Genomic DNA, 15,075 nt, shown 5'->3' on the forward strand with positions numbered 1-15,075 from the left:
AATAACAAATTACATATACATATGAATGATTTTAAACCTTGTGATGCGACATTGTTTCACCTTGTTAGGAATTCTTTTTTCCTCTCGCAAGTTTTCGTTTGAACTATAAATCTATTTGTTTACCTATTTAACCCTCATCTCCGGAGTGCAAAAATTAAAATAACAAAATACCGAACTCATCCAGAGACATAAATCTTGTTAAGTTACACAACACATATACAAATTTAATGTGCAGTAAATTTGTGACAGTTATTAAAATAGACAAAATAGGCCTAGAGTGTGTTGGGAATCGAATGCTGGCATCCATTACAAATCAAAATTTACATGTTTGCTGCTTTCAATTTATAATTAGAACGATCTAATAGTTTAAGACGTAAATACTGCAGAATTAGGCTTAGAATTTGGTACACCAGATGCGCGTTTTTTTTTACATAAAAAATGATTTCGTACGAGAACAAGGCAAACCAAATATTTAAAAATGATGTATCAAATACAACTAAAGCTAGATGTAGAAAAGTCTTAGTGTCGAATAATGTTTACATTAAACATTTTATAAACAATAAAGTTATGATAACGATATACAAAAGCATATATCACGTAAATGACAAAGTTCTATCGACTGGACGGCTGATGCACACGGTAACAAAACGTCCACTTGGTGTGGCATCGATGCAGTGGTTATCACAACTCACCAAAGACAGCAGACTTTTAATTAAGCACGCCAGACATTTTATTTTTCATTATGGATTTTTTTCAAAAACGTTTTTGGCAACACATGAACAAGACAGAAAATATTTCATAAGATGTTGATTACAATCAAAGAAACTCATCATAGATACCAGGATTAAAATTTTGTATTTGCGCTAAACGCGCGTTTTGTCTACAAGTGACACTCGAATCAAAAAAGGTTAAAAAGCCAAATTAAAGTACGAAATTGAAAAGCATTGAGGACCAAAAATTCCTGAAAGTGTTGCCAAATGCAGCTAAGGTGTGCTATTCCTGAGTTAGAACACCCTTATTATTTAAAAAAAAATGTTTTGTTAACAGTTAATTTATAATCATGGCCCTATCAATGATATATCATGCCATTTCTGACTACTACGCTGGTAATGGCCTCAGGGAATAAAAAAAAACTACACCAGATTTTCATATGTTGATCACCATCAACAAGTATTTAACACAAATCTAATAATACATTATATACATGAAACACTTTCGAAAGTAACAAAGGTAATAATTGTGTACGACATACACAATAGACATAAAAGATATAAATTACCATCGAATCCAAAACATTAAAAAAGACCAAAAGGAGTTGAAGAGCATTGAAGACCTAAAACTCCGATTTTTTTTGTCACGTGCCCTTAGATAATGTGTTATAAATTCAAAGTTAATAAACAGTTAAATGTAGATAAAGGCAACAGTAGTATACCGCTGTTCGAAAATCATAAATCGATTGAGAAAATAATAAATCGGGGTTACAAACTAAAACTGAGGGAAACACATTAAACATAAGAGAACTACGAAACAACAGATACACAACATTAAAATGTAACACACACAGAAACGAACTATATTATAACAATGGCCATTTTCTTGACTTGGTATAGGACATTTTAAGAAAAAAAATGGTGGGTTGAACCTGGTTTTGTGGCATGCTGAACCTCCCGCTCTGTGGCAATGTTAAATATAGAACATTACATGACAGGACTATAATACAAATAAATAAGAGAACATATAGGACGTTGTTTTGTGGCATGCTAAACCTCCCGCTCTGTGGCAATGTTAAATATATAGAACATTACATGACAGGACTATAATACAAATAAATGGGAGAACATATAGGACGTTGTTTATATGATATGGCGAGAATTAAAAAAGCACTTTGGATCTGTTTTAAAATGTATCCCCGTTAATACTGTCATAACGATATGATAACATATCAGTGAAAAATCGAAGCTTCTAAGATTGCTTATGTTTTCCCTGAAACCCGACAAATGAGTTTCAAATATTAATTTTTTTCATCCATTAATGCAAGCATAGATTGTATATAAGTAGTATACTGTTTGTACACTTTTAAAGGGGCACTCGCTGTCAAATTCATGGTCACCAATTTGACTCAAATCTTCATATTTGATTTATAACAATGTAAAACATTTATCCAAACTATCAAAAGTCTAAAATAAACAGTTTACAGAGCATGGGGTAGATAATATATAGGTTCGTTTCGTGTGTATTTTATCCAGACGCCATCTAATTAACTATGGATTTGACCTCAGATGCCCATATAAGCGATGTAAACATAAATAAAGATATGAATAGATTAAACCAACAGGTGCAATAGGATTTTTATAGGTCTGTTTGATTTTATTTTATAGATTAAAAATATATGTTTCTCATTGTTTTTAACCGTATAAGAATTTTATGTGCATCGAATTGGTAATCAAATGATTTACCGTAGTTTCACGTTCATTGTTGACATTCTTTTTCTTTAAATAACCAGTACACGTACAATGCATGCGTTGTCAATCTCTAGCTAGGGGTTAAATAAAGGCAACAGTAGTATACCGCTGTTCAAAACTCATAAATCCATGGACAAAAAACAAAATCGGGATAACAAACTAAAACCGAGGGAAACGCATTAAATATAAGAGGAGAACAACGACATAACACTAAAATGTAACACATATAGACAAAATCCCACGAGAATAACAAATATAACATATATATATAACATCAAAACCAAATACATGAATTTGGGATAGACAAGTACCGTGACACGTCTTATCGCAATGTGAATTTACACTCAAAAATAAGAGAAAACAAACGACACAACGTTATAATGTAATACACACAGAAACGAACTATAATATAACAATGACCATATTCCTGACTTGGTACAGGGCATTTTTAAAGGAAAAAATGGTGGGTTGAACCTGGTTTTGTGGCATGCCAAACCTCGCACTTTTATGGCCATGTGAAATATAACATCAAAATGACAACACAGGACTACAATATAAATAAATTGGAGAACACAATTGACAAAGAATCACACGAACAACAGCCAACAAAAGGCAACAAGTTCAAAATTTTAATACGCCAGAAGTGTATTTTGTCCACACAAGACCTATGTGTGACGCACAGATACAAAAGTTTGAAAGCCGAAACGAGTACAAAGTTGAACAGCATCGAGGACCAAAAGATCAAAAAGGTTGTGCCAAAAACGGCAAGGGTTTTCTGTTAAGTTACCAGAAAATCCCTATAATTTAGAGTAATTTATACTTTTGCCAACAGTAAATTTAATAAAATGAATATTCAAAAGATGTACATGATAAAGCTGAAGTATTAACTAATTACAGGAAACAACTGAAATACATTTACATAACCAGACATTTGAAACACAAAAGTAGACACATCCGAATACGTTTAAACCTCTACGCCAAGTGACGTCCTATTTGAAACTGAAAAATGACGAAAAAATGACGTCATTTGAATTAGTAAAACAGAGCATCAAAAAATGAAAAATGACGTCACATAAGAATGAATAAGATAGAATTAGGATTAATTTAAGATTATATATTTGAACTAAATACTGATATTGCATTTAATAACAAAGCACATTTTAATTCTTATTAATATAAAACTGAGGTAGCAATTAACTATATTATAAAACTATGTCAGGTTTGTTATGAATCTAACTTCAAACGTAAAATATCGTACTGATTACTTTGAACGAAATCAAATCTGATAAATGAAGGCGGTGATTAATTTTCTTTACCATAACACATAAATATAATAGAAAAGACGTCAACACATTTGACAAAATCCGATGAGAATTACAAATATAACATTAAACATTTAAACTAAATACATGAATTTGAGATGGATAAGTACCGTACCACGTCTTATAGTAATGCGAGTTCACACTCGGCAAAACAGTCACAATCGGGAATAAGTCACGTTTGGTAATTAAAAGATTAGACGACATTATGACAAAACACAATCTACCATGTGGTAAAAATGTCCTTAGCTAGTTTGGTCAACGAAACATCGTATGGATCCACCAAATCGTGATGGTGTCCATAAAATTTACGGAGTGTCAATTTTAATCTGTCCTCCTCATAACTTTGTTGGAGCAGTTTCTGCGTAAGGAGCACACTCCTGTATATGAAGTCCGTATAGTGTGAACAAGCACGTGAATAACGTATCAATTGTGATATGTAAACACCATACGAAGGGGCAGAGGGTATGTTACTGCTGAGAAATGGGAAATTGATAATTGGGAAGTTGAAATCGTCCCGTTTATCATAGATTTTCGTGTGAAGTCGTCCATCTACGTCAATATTGAGGAAAAGATCAAGGTATGAAGCAGTCCTTCTAGTATCAGTGGTATTCTTAATTTCAAGTTCACTTGGATATATGAGATGTAAGTATTGGCTGAAATATGGGTTATTCAATGATAGAACATCATCAATATATCGGAAAGTAAAATTAAAGAATTTCGCAAGGTGCTTTTTCTTTTTGTCTTTTAGAAGGTTCTGAATGAATTCTGCTTCATACGAATACAAAAACAAATCAGCCAGCAGGGGTGCACAATTAGTACCCATTGGAATACCGACTGTCTGTTGAAATATAAATCCTCCAAACTCAACAAATATATTGTCGATCAAAAAGTCCAGCATTTTGATAATATCATCTTCTGTATATTTTCTGGGAGATTCAGTGTGATTTTTCACAAAATATGAATTATTGTAACCCAAAACAAGAAATTTGTATCTACGATTTCCATTTTTATAGAAAAAGCTCTGTTTTATGAGATGGTGTAGTCGATCTTTCAACTGAGCATGGGGAATAGTAGTATATAGCGTAGAAAAATCAAAAGTTTTTATGTTGCTGCAAAATTGCAAAGATTGTGATTGAAGGTTAAGCAGTAGATCTTTCGAATTTTTGAGAATCCACATCTGGTTAACACCACTGGTAGAATATATCTCCTCACAATATTTTTGAAGCCCATCTTTAACTGTCGAAAGAATAGTAGTCAGTACTTTAGAAAGATGTTTGGTTGAACATTTTGAAGACCCAGCTATGTATCGTTCTTTATATGGAGTTTTGTGTAATTTGGGTATCCAGTATAATGAAGGCAAGTTTTCTTCGTTTTCTTTGATGTTGATACCAAAAGAAAGAAGGACAGATTTATGATTTTGTAAAATTTCGTCCTTGTTAAATGATGTTAAAGAATATGTAGGATTACCAGTAGTTTTATCAATTCCAGGCTCTGTAGTGAGACATTGCAAATAATGTTTTTTACATATGAAGACAATATTATTGGAGGCTTTATCTGCTGGAACAACGACATATTTGTCATGCAAAGAGGATAAAGCATCCACAACCTCCGGATTCTTGAAAGGGTTAGAAACTTTAGTACTCATACTACATCGTAGTTTTTGTATGCGCCTCTGAATGCATGATCGAATAGCTTTGATCCATTCAGACAAAGTGTCCAGTTCTGGTTCGTCTGGTTCGCGCTTTACCCATTTTCTTGCATAGTCCTCAACTGCATCCATCAGTAACTTGAAATTCTGTTTCCAGTTGATGGGCTGGGGGATTCTATATTTTGGTCCCTTGGCTAACAACTCTCTTAGTTGTTCATTGGTAACGATGCCAAGGTCTCCAGTAATAATATGACCAGCTGGACTGTAATTGTATTGTGACGATGCACATGAGCAATCCGGAGGCTTAGATTTTGTATCTTTGAGGTTAAAAGCCTCTAAAACTCTCTTGTGGTTGAAAATCTTGGATGCAATAGACTTGGTGTAAGTATAAGAAATAACAGGTGTAGCTTTATTTTTGAAGTAATCAGGTATAGTTTTTTGTACAGATTTTTGATGGAAAATATTGCCAATATTTATAGCATCTAAACCTTTATTGGCGAATTCTACCTTAAAAAAATAACGTTTTTCCTCACTATTGGATGTAGTCGATACGGGTTTGAATAGTCTATGGTTAGCAATGTCCATGATAATTGCAACTAATCTATACAAAACAGAACGAGAATCAGTAACGGAAGTATTTTGGGCATCTTGAAATAGTAAAGAAAGTTTTGACAATGGAATGGAGTATAATTTAGTTCTAATATGATGAATTCCTAAAGGTTTTTGAAAATTGAAGTTCACTTGAATACGGATTTAAAGAGGTCGTCTCATTCACTTGCAAGTGAAGAATTAATTATCAATGTTTCTTAGCGTAATTTGACAAAATTGAACCTTTTTGGCTGCTAAAAGCAAATTATCATTTCATTATTGATTGAACAGAGAAAAAATCAAACTTTAGATTTTTTTATATATCTCGTAGCTAGTGCCCCTTTAAGCTCTTTTGTCTTGTATTATCAATCAACTTTTGATTTTTTGGAATTTTCAGCGTAACATAAGCTGTATGACAGATGACAGATGAGGCGTGAATAATAAATGGAAACAAATAATTAGCTTAAGTGACATAGCTGATGAATTATCCACCAGAGACCAAATGATGTTTATATAAGCTACTCTCTTTTGGGTTCTGGATATGTATTTTCATTTTATAATATGTTCCTTGTAGGGCGTCCACTTCTGATCTATTGACAAACGTTTTAAATTTCCACTTGAAACTCAAAACCCTTATTTTAAGATGTAAAATATGAACGTCCACTTGTCTTAAGATAAAAGTGTGGCAATATTAAAAAAAAAAAAGGAAGTTGATGAGTCTTTTGTTAAGTACTGTTTGAGTGCTAGCAAAAAAAAATTATTTACCCGTTTCATCTTTTTAAAGACTTTATATAAAGGCTAAATCAGTTATTTGAATGTATGTATATATGGGCGTTTTTCAATAAAAGCATTCCTTTCAGACCTAAAAAAAAAATGGAAAATCAACTAGTCTAAAATTTATTTTCAAGAGTTATTTTGAATACCTCTATTATAGACCTGTTTGTAAAAAAAAGTGCAATCTTAAATACTCTTTAAAATGATATTATTTTTATAATTTGTGTACTGTTTTGTAGGGGACTTTTGTCCCCTACGAAACTGCTTCTAAACACACATAGTTTTGCAATTTTAAATGTTTCCTATAGACATTCCAGTTTGTTTACTTTATATACCAGAAAAATCTCATTTTTTTCTGAATTGGAGAACCATTTTTTTATCGATAAAGATTAGACAGTACTTCACATATAAAGGTACAACTCATGTTACGTAGTGGACATTTTGATGCGTTTCGTAGTTGACAAAACCGTTTCGTAGTGGATAAAAAGTTTCGTAGCTGACATCAACCCTATTCTGTGTTAATAAAAACATAATAAAAATAACATGAAACTAACCTTTGTTATTTGCTTTGCACGAATATAATTGAAAAAAGAGTAAAAAAAGACTGCATGGTAGTGGTAGTGTCCACTACGAAACGTTTTTCTCCCAAACTTGTTTCGTAGGGGACCGTTTCGTAGGGGACGTATTCACATGTTTTATTTTTTTTCTCACAACCCCAATATTGCAATAGTAACAAGACTGACTGTATTCATCAAAGCGTTATTAAGCTGTACACTGGTATTTTTTTCATAATTTTAAAACCAGTTACTGAAGGAGATTTGACGCGTTTCGTAGTGGACATTTACAAAAATACGGTATCACTCTGGTCCATTTGATGTGCTCAATTTTTCTTACCAACAGTTTAATTGCCGTTATACATTGATTTTATAAAACTGTTTATAAGCAAGTTTTAATGACTTCGTTTCGTAGTGGACATTGTGTTAGGGACACACCTTCTAAAATAAAAAATCCTATGTTAAAAGCTGTTTATTAAAATATGTTGGCTCTAAACATACTTTTGAATTATTAAAGAACTTATATTAAGTAAAATTAATATTTATTTCTACATTTTTTTACGATATTTGAGAGTATGAATGTTGAACAGGCGGTCTAGGGACATGCCATTTTGGATGTTTTGGACCATTCAGGAATCAATATCTTATCAATCCCTCTAAAAAGAAACTGTTTCTTTGCTTAAAAATGTTATATCTAATTCAATGTACTGACTCCACAAAAATTACTTGCAAAGATCAAACACATTTTTTTTTAAAGTGGCTGGGACAAGAAAGTACGTTTTTATTGAAAAACGCCCATATATGATGTGGTATATCTGGGTTTCTCTAATGCTGCATCGTTATTGCCTAAACACATCTGTAAATGAAGAATACATGATTCAAATAATCTAAACATTCCAGGAATTAAAAAAAAATCCAGACATATTACTTATAAACTCGATGCGTAAAAAAAAAAGTAAAAAAAAGTCTGCAATGAGATCGGTTAGATATAACGTTGTTGTTTATATGTTTTATTCGGGTGGTAAGTCAGACTGATTTGGAATAAACGACAGCAATTTCATTCTCATACCGCAAATGAGATATCATTATGTGTTACTGTTCCATGTGAGATTGGAAGAAACATGCGATTTGGTAAATATCTAATCTGTGTCAATCCATTGTCCGAAATATAAAACGTGTTTAAAGTAACACAAACATGACAAAGTAAGACTTTTTATTTTTTTAAATTAACGTATATCGTGAATCATTTTTTGGAATGGTATTTGGGCAGCTGCAGTCCAAAATCAACATTTTATAATAATAATAAAAAAAAAGAACATGCACAGAAACTTATATATTATGTCAAAGGCTGCACAATAATAAGCAACTAGACAACATACAGTAAATTGTCGCAAAATTATGCCCGAATGGGGCATATAGTTCGTGTTGAATGCAGAACTATTTCGATAAATGAACTTGCTTATAGAGAGCAGATGACGTAGTTCACATCATGGAAGAGGGGAGAAAGATACCAGAGGGATAGTTAAACCCATAGATTGGAGATAAACTGACAACGCCATGGCTATAAATTCAAAATGACAAACAAACAAATAATAGTACACAAGACACAACATAGAAAACTAAAGACAAAGCAAGACGAACCCCACCAAAAACTTGGGGTGATATCAGGTGTTCAGGAAGTGTTCCCATATCCTGCTCCACATGTGGCACCTGTCGTGTTGCTCATGGTATTACAAACCCGGTAAATAGTCTAATTCGGTAGGTCGCATGCATTCGTTGTGAAAAGGGTTTCGATAGGTCACATGCATTCGTTGTGAAAAGAGGATTCGGTAGGTCGCATGCATTCGTTGTGAAAAGGAAGTTGAGTTTAACTACGACATAAGGGAAGTGGATTGTAACTAAGACATAAGGGAAATGGATGGTATCTACGACATAAGGAAAATATCCGGAAAAAAAAACATATTAGCTGAAGAAATACAAGACCTCACCCGGTATATTACCAAAATGTATCAAAATTGAAAAATGATTTAAGTGAAAATTAATGTAATTCTAAAAAGAATTTCCTTTTATTGACAAGCCTGCGAGAAACAGTTATTATATATTGAGGAGATAGATGATTTAATCAAATACAATGTATCATCGCTTCATTTATGACAGTTGGAATATTAGTTGAAAATCGGACAGAAGCGAATTCATGATAAAGCATCTTCTGAATGAACTTAGTTTTTGGCTGTCAATATTGTACTTTAACACTGCCAGCAGCAATCGTAGGCCAGACATAGGCTTTGTCAAAACCCTTTCAATTTCTGTGGGGAAAAAAATCATTCATCTAACTTTTTATATTTGTCAGCATTTTACACATAATTTTACAATATTTACATTTATAAAACATGTCCTGTCAAAATCATGATATATCCATTACGGAAGTACACCACTAATTAATGGCCCCACTTCTTTCTATTCTAGTCTACAATGATCATTCAGCTTTTTGATTCCATTTGATACCACAAATACCTAACTATTTTACATATTAAGAAAGTTACGCTTATGCGAAGGAACTATTTTGTGTTAAATATGTACTACTTTCTTGGATGTGCTTTATGGTCGGGCCCGAATTATTTGTGTTACACCTTAACTAAATAATAGAATGCAGCATTTTCTCCTAACTTTAAATATTTGAAAGATAAAATTCTTGTAAAATATAACTACAATTCAGAATTAAACGATAACTGTCATCTTATATTTTTGTATAGTTGAAATTGAATATGGGCAAAGATAGATGACACACTCAGAACATATATAGAAATAAAGAAATGTGGTATGATTGACAATGATACAACAATACACCAGTGGTTGTAAGCAATGATGCACCCGAACTGCCTTCAACAATGAGAAAAACATATACCGTATAGTCTGCTAAAAAAAGGAAACAATTCACTTGAAAAAACTAATAGTCTTATGTATATACAATTTTTTACGGTTAAGCAAGTTTGAAGGCGCCAACCCTCCCCTCAACCTTCGACAGTAGTGTAATAGTACAACATACTGTTCAGATCGATACAAAGCAGAAAAGATTCTAACAAAAACACATACCGGACGTCGCAAGGAGTTTACACATCCATTACAGCAAAAAATAGACACAAAGTTCAGATCTTAGAGTACTCGGAGTCACTGACAACTACTTCGAAGCTAATAACAACTAATAAAGAATGATGTATTGTTTTGAAATAAGATATTTCGTCATATCGTGATTTATAAAGACAAGTGTGATTTCGATACTTAAGTAATACCTATTCTACTGACCGTCAAGAAAAGGGGACAGTGGCGTTTAATCTAATTACGTGAAGAAATAGAAATCCGAAAAAGTATATTATATATAAACTCGTCGTAGATACACGCCTTATTTTTTTACGCTAGACGCGCGTTCCGTTTTCAAAAGACTCGTCAATGGCACTCGATTAAAATAGTTGTCCCTCTGAAAAGCTTTGTTCGTCAAAAAATTTAACCTAACAATGACTATCACTTACAAATGTTGTTGAAAATCTTATATGCCGAACATTTATGTTATACTGAACTTACACAATAATTTTACAGAAAATATTTAAATATCATTTTACATAAATATCAATTATATTTTCAATTTTATAAATTTATTGTTTTCAAAAGTATGATTTTTTTAAATACTAAGGATTTTGTTATCCCAGGCATAGATTACCAAAGCCGTATTTGGCACAACATTTTGGAATTTTGGGTCTTCAATGCTCTTAAACTTTGTACTTGTTTGGCTTTATAACTATTTTGATCTGATCGTCAATGATGAGTCTTATGTAGACAAAATGCGCGTCTGTCGAATCAAATTATAAGCTTTTGATACCTATTTACACCACTGGGTTGAGTCCACTGCATGTGGACGTTTCGTTCCCGAAGGTATCACCAACCCAGTAGTCAGCACTACGGGGTTGACATGAATATCAATTATATTGTCATTTTATTAAATTTCCTGTTTACAAAAGTATAAATTTTTCTAAATATTAAGGATTTTCATATTACAGGCATAGATTACCAAAGCCGTATTTGGCACAACTTTTTGGAATTTTGGGTCTTCAATGCTCATCAACTTTGTACTGAATTGATCTGAGCGTCACTAATGAGTCTTATGTAGACGAAACGCGTGTCTGGCGTACTAAATTATAATTCTGGTACCTTTGATAACTATTTTCAGATAAAAGTGAAGGTGTGTACCTATTTTAAAACATGTTTAAACCCGCTGCATTTGCTTGCACCTGTCAGGAATCTGGTGTTGAGTGGTTGTCGTTTGTTGATGTTGTTCTGGTGCGTCTGGCGTATTCAATTACAAGCCTGATACCTTTGATAACTAGTTACTAATGACCAATTATGTTGAAGACAAACACAGGTAGGTGAAATGATCTGAAAGTTCTAATCTTATTGTTATCAAGGTTGATGTGTTTAAACTCAAATTTGTACGTGTTGATTCGAGCTCTTTTGGTTAGTTTGTGACTGTTATGTCCAGCAGCTATTTTGACAAAGATGTGACGGATATAATTACGGAAACGGTGAGTCGGATGTAAAAGTTGCTAGCACATAATAACATGTTATTCTGACTCCAACACGACCATGAACTCAGTATCCCGCTTCCTATCTGCCGCGTGTTTAGCGTTGAAACAATATTTACAATGTACAAGTTTAACGTCTTTAATTTGACAAGACCAGGAGTGAACATACGTCATCCTGCAGTCTAGGTTAATATCCTACCACAAGATAATAGAGGCGATTATGAATTTTTACCCCTATATTGTCATGAATTCATCAATTCTAATAAATAACTTTTTTTTATCTTATATAACCTATGAAATATTTCTACTGTGCCCCAAGGTAATTGACTATCCACAACTTTATAAATTGTTTAAAATCTGTATTCTAATTTTATTATAAGTGAGTTGTAACGAAGGAATATATATATACTACTTTGCCATGTATAATAATGTCCATGACAAAAAGGGAAGTACTTAATGGAACACACACGGAAACAAAAACTTAACAACACTTGAAGCATCACTTTTGGACTATAAAGCTAAGCAACATATACGGTAGACCTTAAACTAACATAAAACGATTTTGTTTTGTATCTCATAGCCACAAACAGAGAAACAGCGCTCAAGTACAAAATGTTGTTCATGCTGATTGCTAGAATTCCGTTTTGGATCAATACAATAACAGGACCAACATTGGCATACATGTCTATAGTGATGAATAGTGTTGTATTTGTTGCATTGTTCAATAAGAAAATAGTATCACCAGCAACTGTTTTTATGCAAGGACTTGCATTGGCCGATTGTTTAGCAGCATTTTGTACGTATGGCCTGGAACCATTGTTCATGCTCTTCTATGACGAAATAGGACATTCAGACAGAAAAGACGTAGTTGATGGTAATAAGAGTAATATTTTTATTGAAGAAACCGGAAGTCTAGTCAGTTTGGAATTTCCTTATTGCTTAATGCATTTTTTGTTATCAAACCTTGCTGACATGTTCCACCTTGTATCGATTTTACTGACGGCAAGTCTTGGATTGCAGAAATTTCTGGCTGTAGCTTGTCCAATATGGAGCAAATTAAATATGTCTAGAAGAAAGTCGGCAGTCATTAGTATTGTCTGCTTTCTCTTTTCGATAAGTATTACTATGCCGAGAATGTTTGTTGTAAGCATGAATCGTGGACAAGATAATACTTGTTTAGTATCAAATCCACATGAAATCGTAGAAAAGTATGTTCTCGCGTTTCATCCAATTATATACGCTGGTGTGATGGCAATTGCGATAGGAGTTATGATTGTATCAACGTTTGTTATCGTCTATACTTTATGTCGACGGAAGATTATAAGAGGACATGCTACGGTATCTTAAAGCGAAGGGAGATCCTGCATTTTGATTATATGCGTTATGATGGTTTTCTTATTATCTGAAGTACCTCGAATTTACATTAACTCAGTCATATTTAAAACGTTTAGATCTGATTTAGATAGGAAAAATATAGCCGAGTACAAAGTTAAAAGACAACTTGAACCAAACATGATAGCTTGCTTCGGTAATATCTTTGATGAAACAAAACAGGACACAATAGTTATGTTTAACATTACGGAAGATGATACTTGTACAGATGACCGTCAGCTTCAACCTAATTTTACAGTAACAGATTTTATGCGATTATTAAAGAAGACACTATCGAACCTATTGCCTCAATTATATACTGATTTGAAAACAAAACCGATTCTGTCTAGGAATTCTCACAATATCAATATGATATCCGACAAGTTCAACTCATTTTTAAGGTATTCTATAGATTTTCTTACAAACCGTCATTTGAATTTCGTTCGACTATTCATCTGCAGAGAAAACCCAACAAAAATATTTCTTTGGTACATGAAGGAGTACGCGGTTAGACAAGCTAACCAAGACGAAAAGTGTTCCCATCAATTTGGTGCTTCCATTGACAGTTATTTGCCTTTCTTGATTTTAGGAGGTACACCCTATAGTGAGCCAATGAACTACATACTCAACATTATCTGGGGGAATGTAGATATGAGCTTGGAACATTTGAAATGGCTGATGGAGATTCTTAAACTCACTATGGTAGCAGGATGCGCGTCAAACTTTGTAATTTACATTATAATGAGTAAAGGTATCAGAGAAGCTATTGCTGAACTAATTATGTGTTTGAAAAGAAAGAAAAGAGGGTCAGACATTGAAATGCACAGGCGATAATTAGGTTCCAAAAAACTAATTTAGTCGAATTACATGTAGCATTAATATGAATTATACAGTTTGTATTTATCCTATAGCTAGATGATTAACATTTTGTTCATAAGGTATATTTTTCTAAATGCATTATATATTGATGGCATGATGAAATAACTTTAGTAATTAAAAATGATACAATTATGCATTTAAAAATTATAATCACAAAAATACTGAACTCCAAGGAAAATTCAAAACGGAAAGTCCCTAATCAAATTGCAAAATCAAAAGCTCAAACACATCGAACGAATGGGTAACAATAGTTATCAAAGGTACCAGGATTATAATTTAGTACGCCAGACGCGCGTTTCGTCTACATAAGACTCATCAGTGACGCTCAAATCAAAAATATTTATAAACCCAAACTAGTACAAAGTTGAAGAGCATTGAGGATCCAAAATTCCAAAAAGTTGAGTTGAGGCTAAGGTAACTGTCATATTCCTGACTTGGTACAGGCATTTTCGTATGTAGAAAATGGTGTAGTAAACCTGGTTGTATAGCTATTTAAATATCTTACTTGTATGAAAGTCGCATCAAATTCCATTATATTGACAACGATGAGTGAACAAAACAAACAGACATAATTGGTAAAAATGTAAAAAAATAGGGGTAAATTAAAATGTTTTAAACATTATTTGAAGAGGCAAAATTTTGCTTTGAGCCAGTCTTCGGGTAGCATTCCAGTGTCTTTTGATGTCTGAAGATGGCAGTTAGTCTTGGTGCTATTTATGTTGCTCATTCTAATAGTATTTTGTTTAGTATATCGTCTGGTCCAGATGTTTTCGATTGATTCACATCTTTGAGTAGATTTTCGAGACCTTTAGTAGTTATTAGAAATTCATGTATTGGTTGTTCGATGTTGTTTTGTGTTTTAGATATCGATGTTGATATGTCAATTGTGAATACGAATCTAAA

This window comes from Mytilus edulis, chromosome 3, assembly GCF_963676685.1.
Source record: "Mytilus edulis chromosome 3, xbMytEdul2.2, whole genome shotgun sequence".
Taxonomy (NCBI): domain Eukaryota; kingdom Metazoa; phylum Mollusca; class Bivalvia; order Mytilida; family Mytilidae; genus Mytilus; species Mytilus edulis.